Source organism: Haplochromis burtoni, unplaced genomic scaffold (genome assembly GCF_018398535.1).
Source record: "Haplochromis burtoni strain Fernald_Lab_line unplaced genomic scaffold, NCSU_Asbu1 Contig_474, whole genome shotgun sequence".
In the NCBI taxonomy this organism is placed as follows: domain Eukaryota; kingdom Metazoa; phylum Chordata; class Actinopteri; order Cichliformes; family Cichlidae; genus Haplochromis; species Haplochromis burtoni.
This window is the reverse complement of record NW_024582835.1, coordinates 15016-22452: the sequence shown is the minus strand read 5'-3', so window position 1 is coordinate 22452 and position 7437 is coordinate 15016. Positions and strand designations below refer to the sequence as shown.

General features: G+C 41.8%; 1 long non-coding RNA gene across 1 annotated transcript; it reads right to left on the bottom strand.

Annotated features, from left to right (window-relative positions):
* Nucleotides 1–65: 65 nt before the first annotated feature.
* LOC121812228 lies at nucleotides 66–2258 on the bottom strand. The gene is made up of 5 exons (XR_006052935.1): nucleotides 2103–2258; nucleotides 1925–1984; nucleotides 1746–1836; nucleotides 1422–1579; nucleotides 66–776 (listed from the first exon to the last, which is right to left on the bottom strand). It is a non-coding gene; the product is annotated as an uncharacterized LOC121812228 (long non-coding RNA).
* Nucleotides 2259–7437: the final 5179 nt, after the last annotated feature.

Below are 7437 nucleotides of genomic sequence, written 5' to 3'. Positions count from 1 at the left end.
ATTTTACCAAAATCATGATAGAAAAAAACAAATATATTTGTCAATTATACAGCAATTTAATGTAAAAAATGCAACTTTCCATAGCTTTTTACGGATATTTGCAGTAAAAAAAAGTTATAATATAATAATATTTACAGTAATTTGTTGTTAATTTAACAGTAATAGGATAGACCCTATTATTGTAAATAACTGTAAAAATAACAGAAATATGTTAAACCTTATTAAAACCTTTGACAGTAAAAAACACAGTGAAATTGTATAACAAATTACAGCATTTTATTTTGACCAGATACATTTTACGGTAAATTCCTGGCAACCACAGCTGCCGGTATTTTACCGCTAAAAATACAGTACAATATGAGGAACATAAATGGTTTACCGTACATTTTACATTTGCAACCGCTAAATATAGAAAAATCTAAAGATGCTCATATACAACCAAGGTAGAGAATATTACTGATAAACAATGAGAAAATTTGACATACCATTTGAAAACAGACTAAACATATCATTTTCTCTATTCCTACAAAACAGCATAGATCTTGAGAATACAGCATGTGTCCATATATATGGCTGGTAATCCATGGAGGAATGAATAAACATGAAACAAAATATTACCTGCCCCTGACCTATCAACAGTAATGAGTCACTGGGTCCTGCCTTGGTGAAGGAAAGGACTCGGTGGAGTTTCTAATGCGCATGGTGTTGAAGATACAAGCTCTGCAGGAGTACTTCAATGTCCATCAGGAGTTCACTTTGGACTGGCAGGATCCCCTCTGCAGCAAAAAAAATGGACAAAGTTTGATCAGTGCTTGAGCAAAATGCACAGAAATGAACAAAACGTGCTGCCAAAAACAGATCTAATGATAAATGATTTCTTAAGTGTAAAATATACAGTTCTTAAAGGATAGCTATTGTCAAAATGCAACCTGGGCTGTTTTTTTTTTTTTTTTTTTTTTACTGTAAACGAGACAAACATATATCTAAAAGCATAATTACGACAAACAAGCCGTTTTTGAGATTGACCGTGATTTTGTTTTGTGGTCAATAGCCAGTGAATGGGAATACTAGGGGGCCGGGGCATAAATTTGAGCACATCAAAATCGATACAGTAAAAAAAACAGCCCAGGTTGCGTTTTGGCAATAGTTATCCTTTAAATCTACTTATGTAAAAGTGATACATAGACAACGCAGCCCTAATCACAATCATAATTTGTTGGAAAACGTATTTAAGTTTCGTATTGATTTATCATAGAACTTGAAGTTAATGGCTGAATGCATGGTGATGAGACCTATCATTCAATCTACATTTTATAGCGTGTGAAACTGCTCACCTGGACATGAACCTGAGCTCGGCTGATTAAGATTAGTGTCTCCTGTCCATCTTTCTTTAGCAAAACTTGAATAATACCACTGCTTACCTCTCATTGAATCTTTGGGTGCAGACTTAATTGAAGAGCCTCGTATAAACAGGCAGGGTGTGATGTTTAGGGAAACCAAAGAATACAGCCGCCATCATTTCTGCCAGAAGACTCATGGGGTGCAACGAAGCTTTCATTGTGGACTGGCTAGATACCTTCTGCATTCAGAAAGAAAACAAGAAGGGCATACACCATAAACAATAATAACTGACAAAAATAATGAGACAAGAAATTAAAGTAACAAAATAAGTGCAAATCAAGTTTCCCTGTGTTGCAGTGTAGCTGAATGTTTTTCAACAATTTGATTTACGGTAAAACACATACCAAATATTTCCAGCCAAGGTTTGTTTCAATCTTCAGCATGTTTTTCCTGCCATTGTCTTGAAACTGTTTCATCTGTCCCTCTCATTTGATGCTGTTTACAAAAACAAAACAGCAATATTGTAAAGGGAAAAAGGAAAATTAATTTAATGGAAAAAAAAGATTATGACCTGAAATCTCACCATTTCCTGAGAGTCACAGGTCCTTTGAGTATCCTTATGGTTTCTGCTCAAATTCAGTGTCTGAAAAGGGCAGGAACAAAACAAACCTTTTTAATCATAATAAAGACAAAATAAGATTTAGAGACAGACGACAAAGAAATGTGTAAAATATCTTCTTGAATCTGTTTACTTTACTAACCTTGAAAGAGACTCTTGGGTCTTAGCTGTGCCACCACCCTTAAACCTTAAAACAGATGGAGACGATATGCTGGCCTGGCTTGAAATTTCCATATTTGGTGCTGTAAAACAATATCACAAACAATAGATTAATTGTACTTTTTGGACTTTGGCCAAAGCATAAATACGTTGTCTACCTTAAAAATTAGGGTTACAAAACCAGTATACCGTATTGTCTTTTACAGATTCCACATTTTTTACACGGTATATTCCTGGCAACCACAGCTGCCGGTATTTTACCGTAAATTTGACAGATTTTTTTTTACAGTGCAGTTATACAACAGAGCTCACACTGTCAACAAGGTCATGGTTGTACACACCAATTTCTTCCACGCATATTTCTCTTTCCTTCTTCACATCTTTGAAAGAGGATAAAAGTGAGACACATCGCCTGATATTCAGACCACGTGTATGTGGCTTTCAGAGTAAATGGGTTCATTCTGTGTTAAGGTGCAATTACACTACTTTTTGCTCTCACTCATGCCTCATCCTGTTTACCTAAAGGCTCAAGAGTGATGTTGTGATAGTTATTAATTAAATGTTATAGGTTTTAATGGAAGCGCTTCTAAAAGAGAAAAAAATGTCAACATCAATAAGGGAGACATCATTTTGAGGGATGATATCTTCTAGTTGCTTCTATTTAACATCTTCTTATCTTATATAAAACCCAACCCTGCCCTTCATTAAAAGCAAGTTGCTGGTAACATGGTGGATGTTAAAAGATTATGGTTCAATCATGTTTTGAGCAATAACTTGATTGAACCATAACCTTTACTAGATGCCCCAACATTTTTACACTTGTGAAAGGACATTGGGTCGATGCTTAACCCCTAAATGTGCCTGATCACCTTTTAAATTCAAGGTGATCCCCTTTAGTGAAGCCAGGATGGGAGAAAATTGTGGTGGAGTCAACTGAAAAAGCAACAAAGTAGAGAACACGTCAGTGCCAACCCAGAAACATAAATAAAAAAGACAAACTGAACACTGTGTGGGTCTGTCCACAGTGGTGCCAAAATCCTGATTGTCATGTTAGACCCACAACTGCCCAGCCGCTGTGCCTGCTGGCACAAATGCTAGCGGCGGTGGCAGCAGTGCATTGCCAGGGAACAGTGGTGCAAAAAGCACAGCTGGACGGGCTCCAGGCCCAGGCTGAGTGACAAACTTGTGTGCTGGAGAAGCTGATCAAGGCTGCTGCCCTGCCGCCCTTCCCCTCTGCTTGTGGTGGCTATCACTGGATGGAGGAGAACGTTGAACCCCAAGTTTTCCTGGAGGCTTTCCAGGCTACAGCAGAGGTGTCCCACAGCTGACTGGTGTCAGGGGAGGCCCAGAGCCTGCCACCGGTGTCCTGAAGGAGCTTTGGCAACGGGTGCCAGGCTGTGTTGGATTGTCTGCAGCAGTCTGTACTTTTGCAGCAGGCAGATGGCAGCGGTTGATTGGCCATTCACATGCACAACGATACGGTAAGATGGCTGCAGCCAGAGCCATGGGATGGGGAGGCATGGATGCTGACACTGATCATGATGGAGAGACAAGCACGTTGGGTCTGCTGCCAGCGGCTGGCGAGCAAAGTAGAGAGGGCCACAGGGACAGACTCTGCAGGCCTCAGCCGATACCTGCACCGAGGAGGGAGCTCCCCAGCCTTGCCCCAGCAGAACGGTCACCACAGCTGTGTTTAACGAACCCATTTGTCACTGACCTGCCGCCCCAGGCCCCAGTGAAAACAGCCACTGCACCTGAGCCATGGGGGGTGGCACAGGAGTGCTGGAAGTGGGGGCAGCTGGGACACCTACGATAGGTATGGTCTCAAGAGGGTATAAGCCAGGTTTTGGTGGACACAGGCTGCACGCAGACCCTCATTCATTAAACCCTGGTTTGCCCCGGGGCATTGTTGGAGGCAGAGTGTGAGGAGGTTAAGTGTGTTCACGGGGATACTCGCAAATACCCTATTGTGTCACAGTTTAAAAGAGCTGTATGAATTATTGGGCATTAAATCTGTTCAAACCAACATCTACCACCCTCAGTGTGACGGGTTGGTGGAGCAGCTGAATAAGACTTTAAAGTCCATGATTCGTAAGTTCATTCACGAGGATGAACGCAATTGAGATCGCTGGATGGACCCTCTGCTGTTTGCAGTGCAGGAGGTACCCCAGGTCGCCACGGGATATTTTCCCTTTGAGTTCGGTAGGAGGCCGAGGGGGGTGTTGGACCTAATTAAAGAAAACTGGGAGGAAGGTTCCAAACCTGGCGAAAAATGAGGTTAAGCATGTCCTGGACCTGAGAGATGTCTTGACAAACCAATATTGAAGGATTTTTCTTACTATTATAAACACTAGCATAATATCTGGTGTAGTCCCCCACTTAAAATGATGACAGAGGTCAGTAATTTGCACCAGAGGTACACTTCAACTGTGAGAGACAGAATGTGAAAAAAAATCCATGAATCCACATGGTAGGATTTGTAAAGAATTTATTCGTAAATCAGGGTGGAAAATAAGTATTTGGTCACCTCAAACAAGGAAAATCTCTGGCTCTCACAGACCTGTAACGTCTTCTGTAAGAAGCTTTTCTGTCCCCCACTCGTTACCTGTATGAATGGCACCTGTTTGAACTCATCATCTGTATAAAAGACACCTGTCCACAGCCTCAAACAGTCAGACTCCAAACTCCGCCATGGCCAAGACCAAAGAGCTTTCGAAGGACACCAGGAAAAGTATTGTAGACCTGCACCAGACTGGGAAGAGTGAATCTACAATAGGCAAGCAGCTTGGTGTGAAAAAATCAACTGTGGGAGCAATCATCAGAAAATGGAAGACATACAAGACCACTGATAATCTCCCTCCATCTGGGGCTCCACGCAAGATCTCATCCCGTGGGGTCAAAATGATCATGAGAACGGTGAGCAAAGATCCCAGAACCACACGGGGGGACCTGGTGAATGACCTGCAGAGAGCTGGGACCAAAGTAACAAAGGTCACCATCAGTAACACACTACAACGGCAGGGAATCAAATCCCGCAGTGCCAGACGTGTTCCGCTGCTGAAGCCAGTGCATGTCCAGGCCCGTCTGAAGTTTGCCAGAGAGCACATGGATGATACAGCAGAGGATTGGGAGAATGTCATGTGGTCAGATGAAACCAAAGTAGAACTTTTTGGTATAAACTCAACTCGTCGTGTTTGGAGGAAGAAGAATACTGAGTTGCATCCCAAGAACACCATACCTACTGTGAAGCATGGGGGTGGAAACATCATGCTATGGGGCTGTTTTTCTGCCAAGGGGACAGGACGACTGATCCGTGTTAAGGACAGAATGAATGGGGCCATGTATCGTGAGATTTTGAGCCAAAACCTCCTTCCATCAGTGAGAACTTTGAAGATGAAACGAGGCTGGGTCTTCCAACATGACAATGATCCAAAACACACCGCCCGGGCAACAAAGGAGTGGCTCCGTAAGAAGCATTTGAAAGTCCTGGAGTGGCCTAGCCAGTCTCCAGACCTCAACCCCATAGAAAATCTGTGGCGGGAGTTGAAAGTCCGTGTTGCTCGGCGACAGCCCCAAAACATCACTGCTCTCGAGAAGATCTGCATGGAGGAATGGGCCAAAATACCAGCTACTGTGTGTGCAAACCTGGTAAAGACCTATAGTAAACGTTTGACCTCTGTTATTGCCAACAAAGGTTATGTTACAAAGTATTGAGTTGTATTTTTGTTATTGACCAAATACTTATTTTCCACCCTGATTTACGAATAAATTCTTTACAAATCCTACCATGTGGATTCATGGATTTTTTTTTCACATTCTGTCTCTCACAGTTGAAGTGTACCTCTGGTGCAAATTACTGACCTCTGTCATCATTTTAGTGGGGGAACTTGCACAATCGGTGCTGACTAAATACTTTTTTGCCCACTGTATGTAGTGGTGAGGCAGAGGTCTAACAGTGTGCAAATCTGATCGGGTGTGAAGTTGGTCCTGTCCTCCAAGGAGCTGTCTTCTTGTAGTCGTTTTCTGACAGTTCTCCACTGCCTCCGTGGTGGGTATGCAAGTGAAGAGAGAGACTACATCAAAGGACACCATGGTTTCATCTGGATCCAGGGTAAGTTTCAGGACCTTGTCAGTGAATTTTAGTTATTGGTTTTTCTTTTCATGCTAACTCTACCTCTTGTTAGCCATATACTTCTGTGCCTTGATGAAAAGCTCTGTACACTTTACCAAATAAATGAAGGATGCAGCCTAATCATTTGGCTAGTAATATGTAATATTAATCTTTTCAGTATTGCCAATTTAGAGTTTCTCCATATAATAGCGCCAGGTAAGCTCCTGCAAACTCCTTACCTTGCTGTTCTTTTCAGCAAGCTGCAGGGACTGAAGGGCTTTTCATTCATCTGTACCTGCTCGCTGATGTGGCTGTTCTGGCTTTTTCATCTTTCTCCATTTCTGCTTGGAGGGATTTCATTTTTGCCCATTCCTTCTCAGGGCTTATTTCAATATACAATAGACAAATGGCATTAAACCACATGAAAAACACAAAATGGATATTTTGTCATGAATGCAAAATGTTCTTTAAAAAATTAATAGTAGCTTGCAATTTATATGCCAAGTCACGATATCACATTGTGTTGTATCCTGTCTGTCAAGGTTGTATGAACAAGCGGGACTCAATTACAGGATCGAGGTCAGAGTTCAGTGCATTTAATCACTGTGAACTTTTAATATCTAAATGAACATCAGTCTCCCTTCAGCCTCTTCACAGAATCCAAACAATTTCAAATCCCAGTGTTTTCTGGTAAATCTGAGCACAGGAAAAGCAAGTAAGAAACTGTTTCTCAGGTGAGGCGAAAACATTCACAACGGTGAGGAACTAGGAAACACTAACTGCTGCAGTGTAATGATCCAGCCAAGAAGCCATTATAACAAGGTCATCAGAGGCAGTCGTGTGATTTCCGACACATATGCAAAAACCAGAAGCTGGGAATTTGGGCTGCATCCTGCCAATGCATCAAAACCAGCACACTAAACACACACATGCATGCACTCAAACTGGGATATGGGAGAAAAGAGGCGGGAAGCAAAACCAGCGAGACAAACACAAAATGAAAGGTCGCATCAGGAAGACTGAGGGACCATGAAATTGCCACTTGTCCTATTTGAGGGTAGACTTATATTCTGATTTGGATTATGTCACTCACACCAAAGTGTTTGTTTTTTCTATAATATGTTCCTACGATTTAAAACAATGATGTCTTTTATTAGTTAAAGTTGAAAATAATACATAACTCTAGCTGCATAAATAGGAACCAGCG